The following is a 23,396-nucleotide window of genomic DNA, read 5'->3' as shown; positions in this document are numbered from 1 at the left end:
AAGTGTGTTATTACTATTCTCAGGACAATCACCCTGTGAGGTGGGTGCGGCTGAGAGAGCTCTGAGAGAGCTGTGACTGATCCAAGGTCACCCAGTTGGCTTCAAGTAGAGGAGTCGGGAATCAAACCCAGATTAGAGTTCCACCACACCAAATTGGCAAACTCAGATCTGCAAATGCCCCATGCATGAAAGGATATCTTAGTCTCTTCCTGTCTCTTCTCCCTCTTCCTTTTTATATTCCAGAAAAGACTTTCTCCAGAAACACACATTTTAAAAATTTTATTTATGTAATTTATAGTCTGTCTTTCTCACTGAGACTTAAGGCGGTATGGCAATGCAACTCACTCTTGCAGTCGAAATACCACACTGCAACAAATTAAGACAACTTTGCTACAAAAATGGGGCTGTCCTAAGCAGACTTACATCCTTCTTATCAGTGAGCTTAGAAAGGTGTAACTCTGTTTAGGATTGCACTGAAATCAGTTAGTCTTTAAGGGTTGCCATATATCTGCTTGGAATTGCAGCAGAAGAAGAAAAAATAAAAGACTTACCGTCTGTGATTGTATGACATCACTTCTGGGAAACCCCAGAAATTACATTATGCTCCTCTAGGAATCACCAAAAACTCTATCGTTTCACCATAGAGTTCCCAGAAATTCCAAGAGAGATGAGATATCACTTCTGGGAAAACCAATCATGCAGTCATCCCAGAAGTGATGAGACTGTCCCCCTTGTCCCTGCCCACCCCCGGTCTCCCAACCCTACCCAGCACCCTTCTTGTGTTGTTGTGATAACAGGCTTATATGATTACCACATCAAAATTTGCAATAAATTCATTCATCCAAACAGTCTAAATTTGCAGACCCATTCCTTTATGTACACAGACTTTGTAAATTATGCATGCAAAATTTATATTTTTATATTCATGCAAGCACATATGGGCTGCAAAGACACTGCTACACTTAAAGACACTGCTAAACCTCCCTAAAATTTGTATTTAACTTGAGTGAGCAATTTAAATTGTTTTGGCAGCTGCTGTCAACACAGAACCACAACTTGCGAAAACTATCACTAAATTAACTGCTCTTGCTGTAGGGAGGAGGAGTCCATGTGATCTGGCATGGTGTTCTCTAAAGCTTCTGGGAGGAAATGGATTCCAGGAGTCTTCTAGATGAGAATAGTTCATATCATTTATCTTGCTTCTGTGCTACTATTCTGATACATTAACCCTTTAAAAGGGATGCTACTACTTGAGACCCCTTGACCACAAGTTTCTGTTGTTTGCTTTCGAGTGGTTGAATGTCAAACCTTCCTCCAATTTAGTTCTCACTAAGGCCACAAAGTTATGTCTGAGTTGTTGGGTCTGCACGAGGGAGCTTACTTGATTTAATACTCCTCCCTACAAACATTCCCTTTGCACAGAAAACCAGATGTCACAGAGAAGAGTTCTGATGTCATTCTCTCCTTGACACATTAATGTTCCATGTGCAAGAAGAGGTTTTTTCATTCCTCCATTTTTACTAGCTCAGCAAAATTTTCATTGCTCCAGGAAAATAATGATTCTATAACCCAAAACTTGTTAAAGTCATTCACAGTGCAATCCTAAACAGAATTTCAGCCTTCTAAATCCACTGAAGTCAATGGGGTTAGAAGGGTGTGACTTTGTTTGGGATTACACTGTCAATCTACTTGTGTAAAAATTGTGTAACCTCTTCCATGGAAATAAACAGGGACCTAAGCCTTCCAGCCTAGATTATGTCCTAAATTTGCTCTAGAGGAATGATCCTATACTATACCTGATGCTTTTGTTTTTATAATGCAAAAATCCTAAGTATGATAGATGTGAGAATCGTATGCTTTTTACATAGGCTTCCCATCCCCCACCTGCCGGCCCTGGCCCTGCTCACCTGGCTGGGGGGGTACCCACATGGTAGAGAGAAGCATGTGAATGCGTTCCTTCTCTGCAGAGGAATTCCAGTGCAGAGTGACTGAAAACTGGCCCTTTGAGCATGCACACATGCACTGCAGCTCCTACCTAGACATGGGCACGAACAGCATTACGAACAAAAAAACCCCATGAACAGCCTAATCTGCTGTTCTCAAACAAGCTGTTCGTGAGGCCCCATTCTAAATGAACAGGTGGTCATTGCAAGCCTCATTTGTTGCCTTCAGCAGCCCTTGGACAAGCCAGACAGTCTGGCACCTGCTGCAATCAATCACCTTGGCCACCAGAGGCAGGGAGGGACTGAACTCTGTTTGAACTCCTTCGGGCTTTCCTTCTGGCTTTAACCCTTCAAAGTACTTCCAGCAGAGAGTCCCGTTTTTGCCACTGTGAAGAGAAAATAACAGCCAATGGGGAGACCCGTGGATCATGCCTTTCCAGGGGTGCAATCTCTGAAACTTGGGGGGGTCTTCAGAGGACAGTGAGGACTATGTCCCCTGCAGATTTGGTGGGTATTGGACATTGGGAAGGTCACTTTTGTAACCCCTCAAACTAGCTGCCGGCAGACACTGCTGTTTTTGCCAGGACAGGGCCCTTTAAACTATCAGTTGGCAGGCGGCAGGGGGGAATCCCCCCGCTGTCTGCCAGCTGATAGTTTAAAGGGATCTTTAAAGGGCCAGGTAAGTGGGTTTGAGGGGAGGGGGCAAAGTGGGGGGGTGGGAGGGGGTTCTGGCCCCCACGATCAACGAACATGTCCAGGAACAGTTCATGTTCGTCCATGTTTGTTGTTCATTGTTCGTGGATCGCAACGAACAACGAACAGGGTGTTCGGGGTTTATTTTTCCGTTCGTGCCCATATCTACTCCTACCTTCATCTCCTTGAAAAATTAGTGGGATGGGACAAAGGAAGGAGCTGTGGAGCATGCGTTCATGCTCAAAGTGAAAACTGCCTCCAAAGGGACGGTTTTCATTTAGCGCGAGCATCAAACTTCCTTTACAAAAGGGGAGTGTGGGAACATGCGCAGACATAGCTTGCACCAGGAGGTAAGTGCCCCCTGTCCTCCCCCCCCAGACACCTGCACCCCCCCCCCCTTGGGCCCGAGACTCCTGGTAACCCTATTTTTACAAGTTAAAAAAAAGTTATAGGACAAAATGCAACATGCTATATCAAACCAATCAAAAGAATTTTTAAGAACTTCATCTGTGGTTTCTTTTTGAAAGATAAAGCAAGACGGCTTTCATTTTTCAAAAAAAATATAGTGCTCAACACAGTCAAAAGCAGGGCATTTTACAGTGAAATCGTTAACATATATACTCATGAGTAAGTCCCACTGAGGTCAATGGAACTCACTCCCCAGTAAGTATGCTTAAGATTGCAACATTAGTCCCCTTGGTTTACATGAGTTCCCATCCATCCCACTGAATGTTATATGGATGCAACATTCGATACAAATGAAACAGTTTCTGTTTCAATTTGTTTCATTCACTCCACAAAACCTATAGATACCGTTTGTTGCTGATTTCAAATATCTTTCAAGAAATAAGATGTTTAGAGGCAATCAGTATTTGGAGCTCAAGAAAGTTGTGGCATGTCAAAATCTTAAAATGCTGTAGGGAGAGATTGATCTTACGTACGCTTTCCATTCTCTGAGGGCATTTTTTTCCTTCACATACCGTATCTTGAAAGCTTCTCTTAATGCATTAAGCCTCCGTTACGTTGCATATGGTTTCTATTTTCAAATCTCAGATGCTTTTAGGAATTTGTTCCTTGACTTCATTCATTGTTGCCTAACTGCTGTTCAGAGTGACTGATGAGAAAAAGGCCATCCGGCCCTCTCTCACACTCCCCCTCACCCAGTTTTCTGCATCTCAAATCATCTCAATAACTTAATCCAAAACAGTCATCCTTTGGAAAAGATTCACCGTCTGTGAGGGAGACATCTTCTCTAGTCAGTTCCTCTTCTTTCCCCCCACAAAATGGAGTCGTTAGGAAAGGATTGATATTGTTTATTTTATCAAGGGGGTAGTGCTATAATAGGATGCAAATCTGTTAGGTTTTTATTGCACGTCATATACTTTTTATGCATCAGAAGCTGTGCTTCTGCATTACCTTCAAGCATTACGGTTGCCAACTCTAGGTGGTGCCTGGAGATCTCTTGGAATTACAACCGATCTGCAGAATAAAGAGATCATATCCCCTGGAGGAAATGGCTGCTTTGGAAAGTGGACCCCACTGAGTTCCCTCTCCTCTCGAAACCCCATCCCTCTCGGCTCCATCTTCTCAATCTCCAGTAATTTCCTAATGTGGAGTCGATAGCCTTTCTAAGCAGCAAGTTACATATACAGTACAGATACCAACAAATCCAATGAGGACAACAGCTGAAGATAATGGCATGATATCATCGTAATTCCCAAACTGGCACATGAGTGTGCCACTAGAGAGTTCTCTGCATGCCACAGGAAATAAATTAATTAATTAATGCACCCACCCAGCAAGGAGGTTGGCTTCCATATCACCGCCTTGACTCTTTCCAGTCAACTTGCACAGGGTCTGGATAACTCTGGCTCGTGTTTGCATGGGGAGTAACCTCAGACAAGGCTGCCTGCTGCATTTCTGAGTAAATCACTGCTCTGAGTTTGTCCTCTTCCTGTCAAAAGAGATGTCTAGAGCAATGCAGTTCTAAGCAGACTTGCATTCTTCTAAAGGACAAGCTAAAGTGACAAGTTACACTTGAATGGCAAGTGAACAGACTCACATGTATTCCTTCCTGTTCACTTGCACACCGCTCGATCATACACGTGAATATGTTTGCCATTCAAGTGTAATTCGTCACTTCTAGCTTGGCCCTAAGTCCACTGAAGTCAATCGACTTAGAAGGCTATAACTAGGGTTGGAAGTCAGCAGTTAGGAACTGGAAGAAGTCTGGGGAGGGGCAGGGATATTGGGGGAGGGGTGCCAATGGACAACAACATGACATCACGTCCAGGAAAAACCCAGAAATGCTGCCACAGCTCTCTAGGGATCGCCAGGAATTCTACGGCAAAACCAGCCATTTCTAGAGCAGACTGATGTCATGTCATTGCGCAACAAGCAGCATTTTCTTCATTGTTTTTCTCCCACCAGCTACTGGAGCAGCAGCAGGAAACAAGAGCAGGACAATGGCAAGCTTGGGTTTAACTCTGCTTAGGATTGCTCACACAGAGACACAAGGTGTTCCCTCCATTTCCAGCAGATCATTCTTTCTGTTTCACACTGTAAAAGTAAACCTCTTCCAGCGTAAGAGTGAAAAGTGACTCTGATTTTAATTCAGGGGAGAAACATGTGCTCCAGGCGCCAGGATTTTGACTCATGGGCATACAAATGGTGTATTCTGTTACCACCTCAAGCATAGAGCTGCCAGGTTTCCTAACCTCCCAGCAGGGGGGAAGGTCGGAGCAGGGGATCCCCCGCCCTGGGTGGGGGAATGGCACCCCTACCTGTGAGTGATGTTGTCACACTGCACTGGGAACCTGCCCTGGAGGCCTCTCCCCCCGCTTTTCCCCCCTGCCAGCCAGGAGGGGGGTGATGGGGGGTGGAGGCTGGGAGCGGGGAACCCCCTGCCTCCACTAGTGGACTTGGCAGCCCTACTCCAGCAGGTCTTGGTGAGCTGGCCTACACGCTTGCCATTTCAAAACTGTCACTCAAAGTGGCTTTTCCCTGAGAAAAGCAGCTGTTGGGCTTTTGTTACTGGGAGTGTGCAAAACACAACAAACAAGCCAGAAACACACCCAGAAACTGCTCTTTCGTTTCATTGAAGTGGCTTCCGAAACAGTGAATCAAATCTGGGAAACCAAGTTATAACAACACCTTCCCACCAAAAAGCGCATGTGTTTCATTTTGGTTCTTCCTACACATCGCTGGCAGATGGCACCTTGTATTCCTTAATGGCATTCTACCAATTGGATACCAAGGAGAGAGAGCCCTTACGTAACTCTACTGGAAGGGAAGAGGGAATGTGCACATTAGTTCATCTGTTTGTTTGTTTGTTTGTTTGTTTGTTTGTTTGTTTGTTTGTTTGTTTGTTTGTTTGTTTGTTTGTTTGTTTGTTTGTTTGTTTGTTTGTTTGTTTGTTTGTTTGTTTGTTTGTTTGTTTGTTTGTTTGTTTGTTTGTTTGTGTGGGTTTTGTGGTGCTACCTGGGCACTGGTCTTTCTCCTCTTGTCTTTCTCCTCTTCTCCCAACAGCACAGTTGGGCAGTTGGTCACTGTGAGAAAAATCTACTTCAGGTTTCCAAACTACTGCAAGACACTCCCCCCAATCCGGCATCTGCCAAGACACTTCCCTGGGAGTAAGCACTATGGAATAACACAGGACTTACATCTTAATAGACCTGTATAGATGGCTTGCACAGTCTTTCAAGGCTCTCTCTTTTTCTGAGTCAAATGGCAAGCACAGACCCCAATGAAACTTCAGCTCCTTCACAGTTCCCACCTACACATCAACCAATCTGGTTTTCTCTTCAGGTTTCTCATCCTACTACAATGCCGTCCCCTCACCATCTAGCATCTGCCAAAACATTGTTTTTTTAAAAAAATGAATCTTCACCATCAAGCTTAACTTAAGCCCCCTGCAAGCAGGGGCGGCAGGCCTATTGAGGCCAGGTAGGCGGTGGCCGCAGGCGTGGGGTGCCGGAGGGAGCGCCGGAGGAGGCTCGGCGGGCGGGAGTGCGCACCACAAAGCACCAGCCTCCTATCCCTCCCACCCCGCGCCGCTGCCGCCACCATCACAAGCCCCTGGCCAGGCGCAGCCACCGCGGGCAGGCATCTGCGGCGGCGCAGGCAACCGAGCGGGAGAGCTCGGAGGCCGCCCGCCGCAGCAATCGGGGCGGCGGCGGCGCGTGCGCTCCCGTGATAACGTCACGCGTGACATCATCACGCAGGCCGGTGCGCACGCGCGCTCGTGCGCGCGTGGGGGCGCCCAGCTGGCCAGCCGCGAGCGAGGTAAACCCTTGCTCCGCCCCTGCCTGCAAGCCCCTGCCCTACTCCATCCTTTCAAAAACAACCCTGCCTGCTCCCACAGCAAAGGAAAAAATCATGGGGAAACATGGGTCTGTTTGGACAGCGTGGGGGATTCAGTCATTCTGCCTGCCTCCCTGCCTGCCTGCTTTGGGCAATGGAGAAGACTGGGGCAATTAATGTGAGAATGCCCTATTTTGCAGCGGAATGCTGAGCATCAAAACTACAAAGCACAAGGAAATATAGCAGCAACAGGCAACAGCAGTACATAAAGGTAATAAAGCAAAGGTAATAAGAACAAAAGTGAACATGAAGCAGAATTGTTTTTAATGTTGCTTCACTGCACTGGTTGGAGCACTCTCCTGTGTGGGAGCTGCCGCACCACCACCCCACTACACCTTTGCCACCCAGTTTCCCACCATAATGTATGCCCACCAATACTCGCCTTCTTCAGGGTCTGTTGTTGTGCGTGTGTGTTATTGTGCTTGAGAAAAAAACTTAGTTTAGACTAGTGAGTGATGCAGGTTTTGGTTAATCTGCCCCAGAGCCTCATTTCCTCAACTTGCCCCCTTAGAGAGAACAGTGTGCATGTGTGCAGCCAGCCTTGATGCTTTCTCCAAGCATTCTTTGGGATCCATGAACAACGAACCCCATTGCAGTGTGTGCTCAAACTTGGTAGACTGGTAGTTTAGAGGCAGGACTGCATTCTGTGCAATTTCTGTGCCATTAACTGCAAAAAAAAAGCTACCCAAAAGACTCTGGAAGCCCTTATGATAACAAGATCAACCAAATGGTTTAAATCTGAACCGGCAATGCTCCACTCGGAAAAAAAACAGTAACAGTACATAGTTCATTCGGAAACCCTGGATTTGAAACCAAAATGGAAATTTTCTCAGTGCACACCCCTATTGCACACTATCACACGTATGTGTTGCTAGACCTCCTGCCCACGGCACTGTTCGCTGCATCATGTGCTCTGGAATGTTTGTCATCTTTATACTTAACAGCAATAAGTACTTTGCTAATTTCTTTCAACTGCAATTCTTCAGGCAGGGTTCGTTTCTTTCAAACTTAGTTATTGCACTGTTCCTGCTGTTTGAGGACTTCATAAATAATAAATATTATTGTCAAGGTTGCTCAATGAGATTCATGAGTGGGTACTCCTTTCCTCGAACCTGTTATTCAACACTGAGCCACAGAACAGAAGGCTGCTTGCTGTAGTTGAAGAATGCCTATATTTTACCTTGCCTATACCTCAATTTTCCTGACACAGTGAGTTTTCTTCCTTGCCTGGTACCATTCCCTGGCCCATGCTGCCTGATCTGGCCCTCAGAACAACCCATCAGACTTGGGAAGTTATATTTTCTATAGAGATATCAGCAGAAATGCCTCCCCTCTCCATTTCAGGTTCTCAGTTCCTGTGCTGTAACACTGATGGCCATTTATCCCATGAGATCTCCACATTCCTGACAGCTACTGCTTGTGGTATGGGGACTCACACATCCTGGCAGTGTGATAAAATACTTCTAAATGAGGTTTGGAAATCTTTGGGAGAACCTACTGGGAAGGATGCTGATTTTTGGCATCATCCCTAACAACTGTAATATGTGGTATAAACTTGGCACTAGGCATCTTCTCATTATCTCAAAGAAAGCTGATGGATATGCAGGGCTTTTTTTCAGCCAGAACGCAGTGGAACGGAGTTCCGGCATCTCTTGAAAATGGTCACATGGCTGGTGGCCCCATCTTGTGACCTCCGGACAGAGGAGAGTTTAGATCACCCTCTACGCATGGCACGGAGGGGGATATAAACTCCCCTCTGTCTGGAGATCAGGGGGCGGGGCCACCAGCCATGTGACCATTTTGGCTGAGGGCGATTTATATTTTTAAAAACTCCTCCCCTTGTTCCAGCTGACCCAAAGTGACATCATTGCGTGGTCCCAGAAGCGTGCACACACTTTGCCCATGCACATGTGGTACCAGGGGCACCACCTCCCGCCAGGAGTTGCCCCCTGGGCTGGCGACCCACTGAGTTCCACCACCTCTTTTCCCGGAAAAAAAGCCCTGTGTATATGTATACGTATACTAGCTTGATACCCATGCTTTGCTACTATATTTAACTACTTTTAGGGGAAGACTGGGAGGTGCATTTTACCTCAGGACACATTCAATGACTCCAATAGCAACTGCATACTGTTTAGAATGTGGAGGGTGAGGACCAATCAGCCTGCATATGCAAATGACCTCTGTGTTCCCATTGTCTCGGGGGGGGGTGAGGTGTGGAATGTTGTGAGCCCCAATCAGCCCACATATGCAAATGACCTTGAAAGGCTGGCCCAGTCAGGGAAGAGTGGCCAAGCTGGCAGTGAGCAGGGGTGCAAGCAGGCAGCAGCCTGCCAGCCACACAGGGAAGCTGAGAAAACACATTTTATCCCTTTTTACCCCCTTAGGGGACAAATTTCTTAAAATCCCTTCTTAGTGGGTGTTTACATCATGAAAGGAATTTTCTCCCCAAACTTCATGTTTCTAGGTACAGGGGTTTGGCCTAGGAGTTGATGAGTCAGTCAGGACACTTGCTTTTATATATGCATATGTGTTGGGTTCACCGTGGTGGGAGTTAAAGGAAAGAGGTAAGAACCAGCCTGCAGTGATTCTATCACTGCTTGAGATCACTAGAGAGAGATATGGAATCTAGCGCCATGTTCAGGGAACAACTTCTGAATATATAAAGCCCGGGGGGTGGGGGGAGGCAGGCACTGATTCAAATGGTTACTTTCTTTTTTTTTAAGTGTAGGGGGTTCATCCTTCCATGGAATCCCCAATCCCTAATTCTAGATGTATGCAGGCTAAACTGAGTTGTGGGAAAAAGCAACGCTCCATGTTTTTAGAGGCAACTTATTGTTCATTGACAGATTTTGATGCAGAACATAGGCTATGGAAATTACATTCACGGCTGAACTCTCATTCAAATGAAAGATTCTCAGAGCTTAGCCATATCTCTTAAAAACTGCTATTGCAGTTATTATCCAAGATATTTCACAACACATGGTGCAATCTTGATAGCGGAGGTTTCAGAGAGATAGCAGTACAATGAAGTCTTAGGTAGGTAGGTGAGTACTCAGTATTTTAACCGGCATCCATGGATTGCAGTCTCATAGGACACAATGCATCTCTCCTATTTTGGAGACATCTGGCTACTTGTTAACTTAAATTTGTGAAGCTTTGATCTAAAAGTGGTTTGTAAGTGAATTCGTATCACATGGCAGATGACATCAAGCCTAGGTGAGCAATACTCTGTGCATGAGAACATGTCCAGCTAAGGACATAAAACCCAGCACTGTTCTCAATGATACACTGCCAAGCAACGAGGTCAGTATGAGTCAGCCAAGACTCACCAACTAGCTGTTAGGGACACTATCAGGGATCCATCAAGGCTGGTAGTACTCCACACCAGAAAATCCCAGACTTCGCATTCCAATTAAATTACACAGTTCCTTCAATTTACATATATTGGCTTGAGCAGCATAAGATATTCTAATTGTATTACAATTCACAAAATTCAAGTAATCAAAATTCAACAATGGGAAGGGCAAATAATAAGGATGAAAGGGAGCCCAGCATATAAGAGAGACGGTTGGAGCAAAGAGATGAGAAATACAACCTGGGGAGAAACGGACTGCTGTTGGCCCCCAGGAAGCCCCAACCAAAGATCCATAAACCCTGCAATACTAAGCAGAATTATATGCTTGTCAGCTGATTGAAGTAAATAGGCTTAGAAGAGAGTAACTTTGCTTGGGCTCATACTGTTGCAGTGTGATCCTAAGCAGAGTTACACCCTTAGAAGCCCATTGATTTCAGTGGACTTAAAAGAGTATTACTGTTTAGGATTGCACAGTTAGTTTCTGAAGTTTTGATGCTTGCATAAACTCTTCTTGGAAAATATATGGGCTAGAAACATGCTCTTTTAAACTTTACAAAAAAGCTGGACCTTTGCTAAGTAATGTTTTCTGTTATCAGAAGCAAGCCCCTGGACATAAAGATTTATCAGAGTAAGAAACTAGTTACCCACTCCCAAAGAAATTCTCTTGGAAGTAAGCCCCACTGATTTCAACATGATGTCTTTCCAAGTAAGAATGCTTGGAAGTCTGCCCTATACACGCTTACATGGAAGTAGAGCCCACAGTGGGACTTACTTCTGAGTAAGCACAGACAGAGCCAAGATACACAACCCAAAGGATCTTTTCGCAAAAATAAGTTCTGTTGAACTCAATGGGAGCGGGGCAACATCTGTTTGAATTTCCTTTAGACCATGGAAGGTTGCTGGGTGCCCTGGGCAAATCAGTCTCCCTCAGCCTAACCTACCTCACAGGGTTGTTGTGAGGGTAGAACTAAGGTGATGAGACCAATGTATACTGCCCTGAGGTCCTTGGAGGAAGGGTGGTATAAAAATATACTGTAGTGTACCATACTGTACCATCTTCATCAATTCTAAATGCATTTGGTGGCAGTAAGTCCCATTGAGATGAACTTCTGGTTGATATACTTAAGAGGTGATTTTTTTAAAAAGAGAAACATTTTAAAAGTAACCTTTTTTAAGATAAAAAGAACGGAAGATGTGAAAGCGTTCTGGAGAGGAGTTTTGTATCTTGAGTTTCACCAAATAAAAGCTTCTGTTTTCTAAAGAAGATACGTCTTTCTTAACATAACCGCACAAAATGTCCACTCGGCTGATCACAATCGCATCAGCAGTAACAGAACTGTCACAAAGACAGAAAAATGAAAGAAACGTTTGAAAGGACATTTTATTTGTAGTTTCCAGGTGTACTTGTTAAAAGTGCCACTTTTACGGACGGCAAAGGTTTCAGAGAACTAGAAGGAACTAGAAAAGGGCTCCTAAAAGTTCATTCCAAGACTTCCTACTAAAATCAATTTTTTCTTTATCATCACTATCTAAACACACCAGATTTAGAGGAAGAACAAAAGGGGAAGCAGGGGAGAGCGTAACATTCTTACAAGCTAGCCAAGTCAGAGTAGTTTAATGTCATTTCAGCAACACTGTAATAGGATGTTATTAGAAGACGTGCTCTCAGCTGGATGCGTTTTTACCAACGTGTGGGGTGCTTCCCGGACAGTTATTTCATTAACAAATTTCCTGAGTTACTCAATCAGCTGTTTTCACACGTTAACATGTGCCAAAGCAAATGAGGAAAGGGGACGTCAGAGGTTTCCACTTGGTGCTTGGACTGCACCTGAAACTAAAGCCCTCTGCAGGCCTCCACACTTATAGTGCAATCCTAAGGAAAGTTACACCAGTCTAAGCCCATTGAAGTAAATGGGCTGAGACTGGAGTAACTCTGCTTAGGATCGCACGGTCAGTTCTGCAACAGAACTATCATGCTCAACCACTCGCTGTGCTGTTTTGGGAACTTGCATGTGGCAGCCCCTTTATTTGAATACGATGAAATACGGAAACCAATTTTAGACGTTTTAAATGCCAAAGGAGTCATTCCCCCAATACAACCAAGTTGAAATGCTTGTTTATTGTAATTCTTGGGTTTTTAACAATTTGCCAAGAGTAGTTTTGATAATGTCTTTTATGGCTTAGTTTTAATCCCTTTCTTGTTTGTGCTGTACGGTTTTATCATTTCTTGTATTAAATTTGGATTAAATTTTTTTTAAAAAAATGCACAGCCACTCACAGGGGCCAACGTTTCCCCTCCCATTATCCCCCCCCCATCATGCTCTTCTTCCAAAACTCCAGTTTCTATTTCCTTTCCCAGTATCTAGACCAGGGATAGCTGTTAAGGAAGGTGGACCAACATTACCTCTCTCACGACTGAGCACAAGTCATATGTGTTCAACACGCTGAGGGACGACTCAGCCTATGTGCTAGGTTTGTCAAATGCAGAGATTCCCTTTGTTTTAAAAGGTAACTGTTTGACCTGTATTACTAAAAACGATCACATCAAACGCTTTTAAGATTCGTTTCTCTTTTCTACGGCAATGTAACGGGCCTTTTAAACATGCTGAAAACCTTGTCCTGCCACACGGCCAAAGTGTCTTATGCTCAATCTGTGCTTGATCCCCGTGGCTTCCAGAAAGATTCTGAGGCTAATTTGTGATATAACTCAGTGCCAACGCAGTAAACTGTTGATTCACTGATTCCGAGGTCTGACACAGACTAACCTATTTGGTCTTTCAAAAAGACAGCAAAATCTAGTATTTGGCTGATCCAGCTGTGGCAACATTTGGATCTGGGAATGATGATTTTTTTTTTACGCACTAAGCAGTTCTTCTATTCTAGCAAACACATGATCCATGCCTGGGTGAACCTGAGCATTTATCTAGCTTGTTGCTTGCTACTGTATTTCCTTTCCACTGTGGGTGGGCAAACAAACCTAAGGGCCTTTGTCCTTTGCACGAGTATCTCCCATGTGATTAGGAGTCTTCTAGCATGCATAAAGTAAGGATGCGTGGTGTATTGTATCCAATGTTCACCCAATGGGTATAGAATTTTTGTACTTCTCAGACTGTCGTATCTAAGGAAATGTTGTAAATATTTCCCCCTAGGCAACTCATACCAAAACCGAACAAGGACACTCCCAGAAGCTACCGCGATGTAAACAATTTCACCAAAAGCAGAGAGAATCAGCCTACACGGATAACCCCAGGGTGAGCTGCATCCTCCTCTCAAGCGATAAAGAAAATTTTTACCTCACACCGTTTGCCAACCTAGGGCACAACATGTGTTAAAATGGCTGTCTGCAGCGACCCTACAAACCAGCAATCTAATGTCTTAAGAGGAGAGAGGAGGAGAAGAGCGGGTGGGGAGAGGCGAACGGACTAACTAGATGTCAAAGAGAAGATCTCCAAATAGGCCCCTTTTCAAGAGAAAACATGAAAAGAGGGGGGGGGGGGAATACAGGAGCCTTATGGTGGAGAAACTTGGCATTCAGTATCAGCCCCAGTGCCTCCTGTAGTAACAGTTTCCTTGTAGTATCATTCCACACAGGAATTGAATTGTTACGGGCATGCTCGAAGTTGCCTAATTGTCCTCGGCTAATGCATCCGCCGAATTAGCGCAGCTTGTCTAAGTATCCCTTCACATTTGCAAACAAGATGGCCAGCGCAGCAGATACCAGACAGGGAAGGGAGCCATGTGCTGAGAGGGTGGCTCCTCTTCCCAGCCTGTCAGAAGCCCATTTTTTGCCTGAGAAAGAGTGAAAAATCTGCCACAGCCCACACCCAATTCATGCGCTTCTTCACCCTTCCACTTCCAATGAATCTAAATGGGAGCTCAAAAGCATCCCCCCCTCCCGTAAAGGCTCTGCCACCGTAATGGCGTATCCATGGCAATCTTAATTCCATATTCAACATCCCCTCCTTAATTCTGATCTACATGGGATTGCAAATGTGATGCGTGATGCTCTCCCCACACATCCAAATCGGGGGCGCCTTTAACAATGCTGGAGGGGCAGCCTGCAAAAGGGCTTTCGTCCAAGGCTGCCCTACAAATCTGGGGCGGCTGTCCCTTGCAGCCGCCTGCCTTTGTCCCGCCGCTCCTGAGACGAGCCTGACGAACGACGGCCAAAGGCTCGCCTCGTACCTCTTCCACACCCTGCCGCCCTACGCATGCGCGAGGCGAAGACAAAGGAATAGGTAATTACAGGGGAGTTTCATTCATTTCCCCTGCAGCACTGCAAAAGAGGCTCCAGACCCGAGGGCTTTCTCGCCTAGATCTTCCCACGGGGCAACCGATCCCCGCGTGTGCGCGCACGCGGGTTCGTGCACGTTTGCGTGCACGCGCGTCCGCGATTCGAGATGGCCACTTTAAAAAAAAAAAAGCACCCGAAAAGCAACAGGGGTATCAGGATGCTGGGTTTCTATGCAAGCCCGTTTTAGGATCAGCGATACAGAACGGATGGGGTGGAGAACGGAACCGAACTGCAGCGACGACGATTGACCAGAAGCGCATTTGATGCGGGGGAGGGGGGGAAACAGTGGGGAGGCGAGGTGGAGTGGGGTTTTTTTTTAATTCATTTCAAAAGCCAGCCGCTGGGATCAATGCAATGTTACTTGTATAGAAGATGCTATAGATAAAACAAGCCAATTTTAAAAAAAAGAAAACCCCAGATCTGCTTCGCAGCTTTTGCCAGGGCGCAGCCAACCGTTGCGGCGACGGCTGTCACCTCCCAAATGCCCACCCGCGACTGCTACTACCAAGCCCTTTTCTTTGCCGTCGCCAACGCGAGAACGTCCCACAATGGTGCGAACGGGCGGATGCCCACTGACAGCGGGCTGAGCCCGGCGCTCTGGACGCTCCCTTTGACCAAAAGGAAACCGGGACGGAGCTCCCCCCTCCCCACATTTTTTCCATCTCCCAGTCGAGCCCAGTTATCCTGCCCCGCTCGTCGGGAGCCTTCTTCCCCCCACGGCTCCACGGGTCAAAGCGGCCAAAAGCTTCGCCTGCGAGCCCGAGCCCGAGCCCGGCTCCCCCTTCTCCTCCACCCTTCTGCCAGCGTGAACATGGATGCACCCCCCGCCCCACACACAGCGCAATCCTACGCAGAGTCACGCCAGCCTAAGCCCATTGATTGCAATGGACTTGGGCTGGGGTAACTCTGCATTGCACTGCACGGACACACACGGGCGTGCTTCGCGCACATTTTCCTGAAAAAGCCAGTAATGCCCCCGAAAGGAGTGTTTTTTAAAAAGCCAGTTCCAACGCGCTCCCCCCGCCCGGGCGGTCTCCCCATGCAGGCGCTCCATTCACACAAACGCTTTCACGCGTCAGAATGCAGCGCTTCCTCCCTTTTCGCCGGGAGCGACTCCCAGATCTGCCTCTCCCTCTGCGGCTAATTTTATATATATATATAAATGCATATATACGTGCATTAGAAATATGTACATTTGTTTCAAAATCTCTCCCGCCTGGTCCACCGCGAGGAACCGGGAGAGAAGAAATCGCCTCGCGCGGGCGGCGGCTCCTACCTGGTGCCTCCGCGCCCTTTGTGCGGGTGTGGCGTCGGTGCGGGTCACGAAGCGCGAGTCCCGGCTGGCCGCTGTGCCGGCGGAGTGGCCGGAGATCTCCCTGGTTCGGCGGCTGCGAGCGGAGTGGCGCCTGCGAGCGGGCTGGGCTGAGCGGAGCGGAGCAACGCCGGCGCCGCCGCTACTGCTGCTGCCGCTGCTGCATTTCCCTCGCGCCCGCCCGCGTCTCTCCGTGACAGCCTGTGGGCAGTTCAAAAGCCGCCCGGGCGCGCGCTGCGCATGCCCGCGCCAGCTCGACGGCTCCGTCGGGGTGGGTCGGAATTTTTTTTTTCCGCCTGCCCCTCTCCGAGCTCTTCTGCAGCGGCGGTACGCCTGCTCGCCCCTAGGGGGCGCCCCCAGCCAAGCTTTTAAATAAAGGCTTTGGCCGCTGCGAGAGGAGTCGGTTTGGGGAAAGGTGCGTTGACGTACCTTTCCAAACCCCCCAAGTGGAAGGGATCCCAGGACAGGTGGATTCGCCTCCTTTGCCAGGGAGATTTTATCAAACACGAGCCTCCGGGGCTCTTTTGGACTGTCTCCCACCCACTTCGCTTAGTTCCTTGAGGGTGGTCTCTCTTATTTAATTGCACTCTTTTCGGTGACTCGTGGTTGACTTCCCCGCAGCACCCTTGGCCACTACTGGATCGCAACCCGAGAGACAGACCCCCCGCGCCTACACGCTCCCGTGGATTCTTTGGAGGAGCCAAAGCTCGCTGGCAGGACAACAGACGCGGATCAGAGAGGGTTCAGACGACCACTTGCGGGACGGCTCCAGCGCGCTGGGAACGTTGGCTTTCTATTTGCAAAGCGGCCGGGAGGCTTGCCTCGCTGTCCCCACGTCTATGAGACTTTTCAGTCTTCCCTCTGGGGAAAAGGGCATCTCTGAGGAAGAGCAGAGAACCCACCGCGCTGCCTTTCGTCAAGGAATCAAACCTGCCCTTTAGAAAGCGGACGAGAACGAGAAGAATGCGAATGGACTGGCGGGTGAATGTTTGTGAGGATTCTTTGGCATGCTGGCTGGCGGAGATTGTCTGAGAGAGCAGTTCTCCCTGGTGCTCCTTTCCCCCCCTGTATTATAAAAATCGAATAAAAGTTCGAGACTTACAAGGCCTTCTGATGTTTCTTCTACAGCGTATGATGTGAGGGTGACAAATTTTATTTTTCTGATGGAGCCGTGTGACTGCGGGCGTATTGCAAAAGGCAGACACACACACACACCCCCCCAGCTTTTATTCTTAAGGCGTGGGCTTTTATTTGTAGTTCTGTAACTCCCTCTGCTGTTCAAAAAATGCATTACATTGTTTTGTAAGAATGAAAAAGAAACTTGATCAAATATTAAGAGCAAGATTTGGGTCCAGTAGCACCTTAAAGACCAACTAGGCTTTCAGGGTATGAGCTTTAGAGAGTCAAAGCTCTCTTTATCAGATATTTTCGACTCATGATTGTTCATAACCGGAAAATCTAGTTAGCCTTTAAGGTGCGACGGAACCTGAATCTTGCTCTTCTACTGCAGACCAAAAGCCGAAACTTGCTCAAATGTAGTGCTACAGGAGTAGCACAGTTAGCAGCAGTTAGCAGTGCTACAGTTAACAGCACAGTCCAAAATCGAGTTGCACCCTTCTAAGTCTGTTGGTTCATAGGTTTAGGAGGGCACAATTGCATAGAACTGCAGTGTGTGTCTTATCAAAATCCCCAAGCACCAGTTAGCCAGGGCACATTAGAGCAGGAATATTGTGCAAATCTATTTCATTACACTTTGAAAAAACAAGCTGCAGTGAGAATTCGGGCAAGGGTGGTGCTTTCACTTGACTGGTGAGTATTATAGCTAACCCAAATGTATGCAAAGGATATTTTCACACATGACACCAAACGCAAATGCATTTTCTGCTCCTATAATGTAAATTTAAAATCGGCTCGCATGTGCGTTCCATTTTAAAATGTCACATTAACATTCTAACACACGTTCTCCTGCAATCTACGGTTGCTAGCTGACGTCAATGGGCTGGGATAAAAGTTTCTCCCACTATCAAACAAGATAAGGCACCTGGAGCAGAGACAAAATATTATTTAGCTCTTTTCTTATCATAATGGAGATGGTAAACAGCAGACCTGGAACAAGTAGTGCATTTCAAATTCATCAACAGATACTTTAATTTATTCTGAAATTTGTGTTTTATATCATGTACCCACAATGTTGACTTGGAGTGTTCTGTAGGTATTTACTCAAGGTTTAAACTCTGGAAATAGATCGAGGCACAAAACAACAGGTGATTTTTAAGGTACGTGTCACTGGAGCTGCTTCCAAAGATCTCTGCTACAGAAAGATGCATCATGTAGAATTAATTCTTCAAAGAGTAGCAGTACATGGATAGTAGTAACATTACAATTAATTATCTAACTGAATTTTACTAAAAAGGCATGTATATGTACATATAATTCCACCACAATTAAGCATTAAGTTAGAATTCAACTGCAGAAAAATGCAATTTAAGTTTCCTGGAAGGAAACTTCTTAGAAACTGTGAATTTCTAGTGATACCCAATTGCTAACAGTTATGCCAATAAAGTCTTTCACATCTTACTTAATTTCTAACAGTATCTTGTATAACAATGAGCCAGCCTTTGGAAGAGTGGTACACAACCAGCTTGCTAACCTGCACTATTCAAACATATCCCTTCATTCGCATTAATCCACCTCTTTATTTTAGCATCCGCCATCTCACATCATTCCCTAAAAATCACACGTACTGAGAAACTGGCTGTGCTCTTCTGATGGAGACGGCAAGCCCAGGAGATGGCGTGATTGGAATATAGATCCACTCATCACTATGGAAACAGGAGACAAAGCCGGCAACAGGATTAAGAAATGCAAATCCACCAGAACACGGCTCGTGCTTTCCTATTAAGCTGCTCCTACATCAGCTATAAAATAGCCATAATATGTTTATGCACGACTAAATAACTGGTATGAATTGATAAGACGTTAACTCCCGTATTCAAATGATTGTAAATCAGTGCTTAATGTCACTTATTTGTTCCCACTTGTCACCAGCGTACAGATAACTACCTTGTAAAATGTCCTCAGAAAGGTCCTAAACATGAATAGCTAAGATGCTTTTGTGCTAACCTTCGAGATACGTGTTTTAAAAGATCTTTTGGCAACCATAGCTGCTAGGCACTCACTAAGTAAACTCTGCTTTTCCCTCTGAAAGCTAGCTAGGCTTTAACTAGATTCTGACCCTGCTGGTTGTACCATTTACTTCGAATGCTTTGGGGAGTACTGTCAAAAAATGGCAACTAAAATTTGAGAGTGTAGGTCTACAAATGATTATATCCGATATTAGTATAACACCCACTAAATGCTAGGAATGTGCCTGGCCCTAATCAGCAATTCATTTCTGAGATGTCATTCTCTGAATTGACCAAGGTCTGAAATGCCAACAAATGCCAACGTGCAGACAAAGGGCTCTTTAAACCTCAATGAGCAGGAGAGTATTACACGAACACATGAAGCTACCTTATACCGAATCAGACCATCAGGGTCAGTATTGTCAGTAAGCAGAGGCTCTACCATGTCCCCTCCCTGGCCCGAGCCTGTGTTTTAGCTTAACACTGGGAACTTGGACTCAGTGATGGGCTAGATGAGGGCTAGTAAATTGAAACTCAACCCAGATGAGATAAAGATACCGTTGGTAGGACGTTCAGCTGGACATGGAAGGGGTCTACCACCTCCTCAAGAAACAGATTTCTTTTACTTTTATTTATTTATTTATTTTTTCTTTTCTGGGAACTTGGACTCAGTGATGGGCTAGATGAGGGCTAGTAAATTGAAACTCAACCCAGATGAGATAAAGATACCGTTGGTAGGACGTTCAGCTGGACATGGAAGGGGTCTACCACCTCCTCAAGAAACAGATTTCTTTTACTTTTATTTATTTATTTATTTTTTCTTTTCTGGGAACTTGGACTCAGTGATGGGCTAGATGAGGGCTAGTAAATTGAAACTCAACCCAGATGAGATAAAGATACCGTTGGTAGGACGTTCAGCTGGACATGGAAGGGGTCTACCACCTCCTCAAGAAACAGATTTAAAATTTGGGGATCTGTTAGATCCAGCACTTATTTTGGAAACCCAGGTGACTGCTAGGATGTGGAGTACCTTTTCAGGCTGCTGCATCCACTGGATAGATAGTTTGGCTACAGTTACTCACACTGTACATCCTATTTAGATTATTGTAACACGTTGTTTGTGGGACTGTCTTTGAATGTTCAGAAACATCAGCCAGTTCAAAATATGGCAGTTGGCTGCTAACTAGAGCTTGCTAATCTGAATGTCTCTCCCACATATTAGAGGGTTTTAATTGTCTTCTAGTCTGTTACTAGGCAAAATTCAAAGTATTGGTTTTGATCTGCAAAGACCTAAAGCCCCTTAAGACAACCTGGAAGCCACAACAGGCACAAAAAGAAGCCACTGCCTGTTGCTGGCATCTCATGCTGCACTCATATTCTGTAAGGTTTAGCAAGAGGGTGGGAGGTGCAGACTTGATACTGTTACAATGGTGAGTAGCTCTAGGAATTGCTTGAAACTGTATGGTAAAATTCTATAGTAAAACCATAGAATTTCTGGCGAGTCCTAGAGCTACCTGCTGTCACTTCTGTGTTTTCTCTGGAAATGACATTACCATACCAGGTTTTTAAAAAAATTCCCTGCTGCTTCTTGGGGTGACAGTGAGCAATGGGAGCTCAGGACAGGGGATTTCCCATCCTGACTGGAGAAACGGCATCTCTTTATTCAACCAATGGTAAAACAGCCTCACTGCCAGTTTGTTATGGGGCTCAATTCATGGTGCTTATTCTTACCTATAAAGCTCTTCACAGCCTGGAACCACCTTAACCAAAAGACGGTCTTCCTTGTATGAGCCCATATGGTAGATTAGGTTCAACCATAGATTCTATTTACAGTCCTTCCCCTTCCCCCCATCCAGAAAATCTACACAGCTTCTACAATAGGTCATACTTTCTTCATTGAGGCCTCCACTTTAGGAAAATCTGTAGTTAGCTCACACATCATATTGTCAGATCTGAAAAATGGAGGTAGTTTGCAGGGCCTTTCAGTACATTTGGAGTTTCAGTTAGTGTTCTTATTTGTTTACTGTTGGTCAGCTGATATATGCCACCTTGAGCTTTGACTAGGTGGGATAAAAAGTATATTAGGGATCATCTGTTCTCGTGCAATCCTGCCCAATCTTGTTATCTTCTGAAAGTTTGTATGTGTTTTTTGTCGAAACTGCTAAGGCTGTATGTTTGGCATGACCTCTCTGTAGGGTCTTTGCCTTCTATACAAGTGGTGTACAAACCGGAGAGCAATGCAAATTGTTATATATGAAATTATTTATATAATTAAAGTGCAAAAGTGCAAAAGTGTGCAACACAGTTTACAGAATTTTCACTCGAATAAAGTGGTCCGTCGCAAAGAGCAATCACAAATTCATATATATACACAATCAAGGGTGGAGAGTGCGCAATCAGGGGAAAGGCAGTCCATGTGTCTAGAAATGGAATTAATAAGACAAAACTAGCCGACGGGCATCAGCTGTTGTTCTCAATTCCCGTTTCGGATCTTCTTCTTCCAGGGCTAGTATCCATGGGCTAGCCGACGGGCATCAGCTGTTGTTCTCAATTCCCGTTTCGGATCTTCTTCTTCCAGGGCTAGTACCCATGGGCTTTCTAGTGTCGTTGTTCTTCTTTATGTTCTATTCCTTGCTTCCCCTCTTTCTCTCATAAAAGTGTGAATCATAAAGCAGGGAAGTGGTAGGCAGTTCACAACTCCTGCAACCTCATCTTTCAATTGCCCGTCGGCTAGCCCATGGATACTAGCCCTGGAAGAAGAAGATCCGAAACGGGAATTGAGAACAACAGCTGATGCCCGTCGGCTAGTTTTGTCTTATTAATTCCATTTCTAGACACATGGACTGCCTTTCCCCTGATTGCGCACTCTCCACCCTTGATTGTGTATATATATGAATTTGTGATTGCTCTTTGCGACGGACCACTTTATTCGAGTGAAAATTCTGTAAACTGTGTTGCACACTTTTGCACTTTTGCACTTTAATTATATAAATAATTTCATATATAACGATTTGCATTGCTCTCCGGTTTGTATTTCACGTGTTGTTTCCGGGAGCTTCCCTTTTGTTGTTGTTTCTATACAAGTGGTGGCAGAGCCAGGACCTTCTTTGTGGTGGTACCACAATTGTGGAATAACCATTCTGGAGCCATTTATATGGTACCATCTCTGTTTTCTTTCAGGAAACATGATAAAATGTTTTTATACTCCCAAGCAGAGATGGGCATGAACTGCAAGATGAACTAAAGTTCGTCAAAAACTGGGCTGGTTTGTGCTTCGTGAACCAACGATTCATGGAAGCACGTTGTCCATGAACTTCTATGAACTAGTCTGCCAGTTCGTTGGGTTCGTGTAAAAGCCCAATACCCCTTTCTGTGCCGCTGCGAAGCAGCATGGAAAGGGGCTTTTAAACCCCTTGATCAGCTGCTTGTTGGGGATCTCCCCAAGAAGCAGCTGATTCAAGCCAGTGAGGGGAATGCTCCTTTCCCTGCTGCTGCAAAGCAGCACAGAAAGGGGCATTTCACCCCTGATCAGCTACATGTCGGGGATTTCCCTGACAAGCAGCTGATCCAAGCCAGTGGGGGGTGAAATGCCCCTTTCTGTGCTGCTGTGAAGCAGCACAGAAAGGGGCATTTAAACCCCCAGAAGGAGTGAAATGCCCCTTTCCGTGCCACTTTGCAGCAGCACAGAAAGGGGTATTTAAACCCCACGAACCAGTTCACGAACTGGGGCAAGTTCGTGAAAGTTCCTGGTTCCTGGTTCGTTAAACAGGATGAACCACGAACCACACAGTTCTTTTCTGTGCCCACCTCTACTCCCAAGCTTTTAACGGTTTGTTTTTAGGGCTTCCTACTTATTTTAATTAGTGATCATGTTTTATTCAGAATTTTATACCAGTTTTTAATGCTCTTTTTATTACTTTATTCGTTCTGTAATACACTTTGACGGTCCTTTCTGGGTAGAAAACACACTGTTATTATTAGAAAGATGTACTATACAGTGGGCCAACATAGTATAGTGGTTAGAGTGTTGGACTAGGATCTGGGAGACTCAGGTTCAGATCTTCACTCTGCCAAATGCCAAGCTTGCTGGGTGAAATTTGGCCAGTCACACACACTCAGTTTAACCTACCTCACAGGGTTGTTGTGCTGATAAATTGGAGGAGAGAAGAATGATGTAAGCTGCTTTGGTCCCTATTGGGGAGAAAGGCAGGTTATAAATGAGAAAGTGCAAGTAAGGGATGGTGTGGCAATCATCTCCAAAGTCCCGCCTATCCTCCAGGGCTCAGAACCAATCCTTGTGATTGTAGCC

The 23,396-nt window shown here is 45.7% G+C and overlaps 1 protein-coding gene across 2 annotated transcripts in view; it reads right to left on the bottom strand.

The window, feature by feature from the left end:
* BASP1 (brain abundant membrane attached signal protein 1) overlaps nucleotides 1-17,140 on the bottom strand; it is a 92,718-nt gene extending 75,578 nt beyond the window's left edge. The window contains exon 1 of one of the 2 annotated variants that reach the window (XM_054986070.1): nucleotides 17,065-17,140. The gene's annotated coding sequence lies outside the window, so the exon portion shown is untranslated. Of the gene's footprint in view, nucleotides 1-15,926; nucleotides 16,180-17,064 lie in introns of those variants that run through there. The other variant, XM_054986069.1, reaches the window with a different exon arrangement.
* Nucleotides 17,141-23,396: the final 6,256 nt, after the last annotated feature.

The sequence above is a fragment of the Eublepharis macularius genome, chromosome 7 (genome assembly GCF_028583425.1).
Source record: "Eublepharis macularius isolate TG4126 chromosome 7, MPM_Emac_v1.0, whole genome shotgun sequence".
NCBI lineage: Eukaryota > Metazoa > Chordata > Lepidosauria > Squamata > Eublepharidae > Eublepharis > Eublepharis macularius.
The sequence above is the reverse complement of the archived record's forward strand: the minus strand, read 5'-3'. Positions and strand labels throughout refer to the sequence as shown.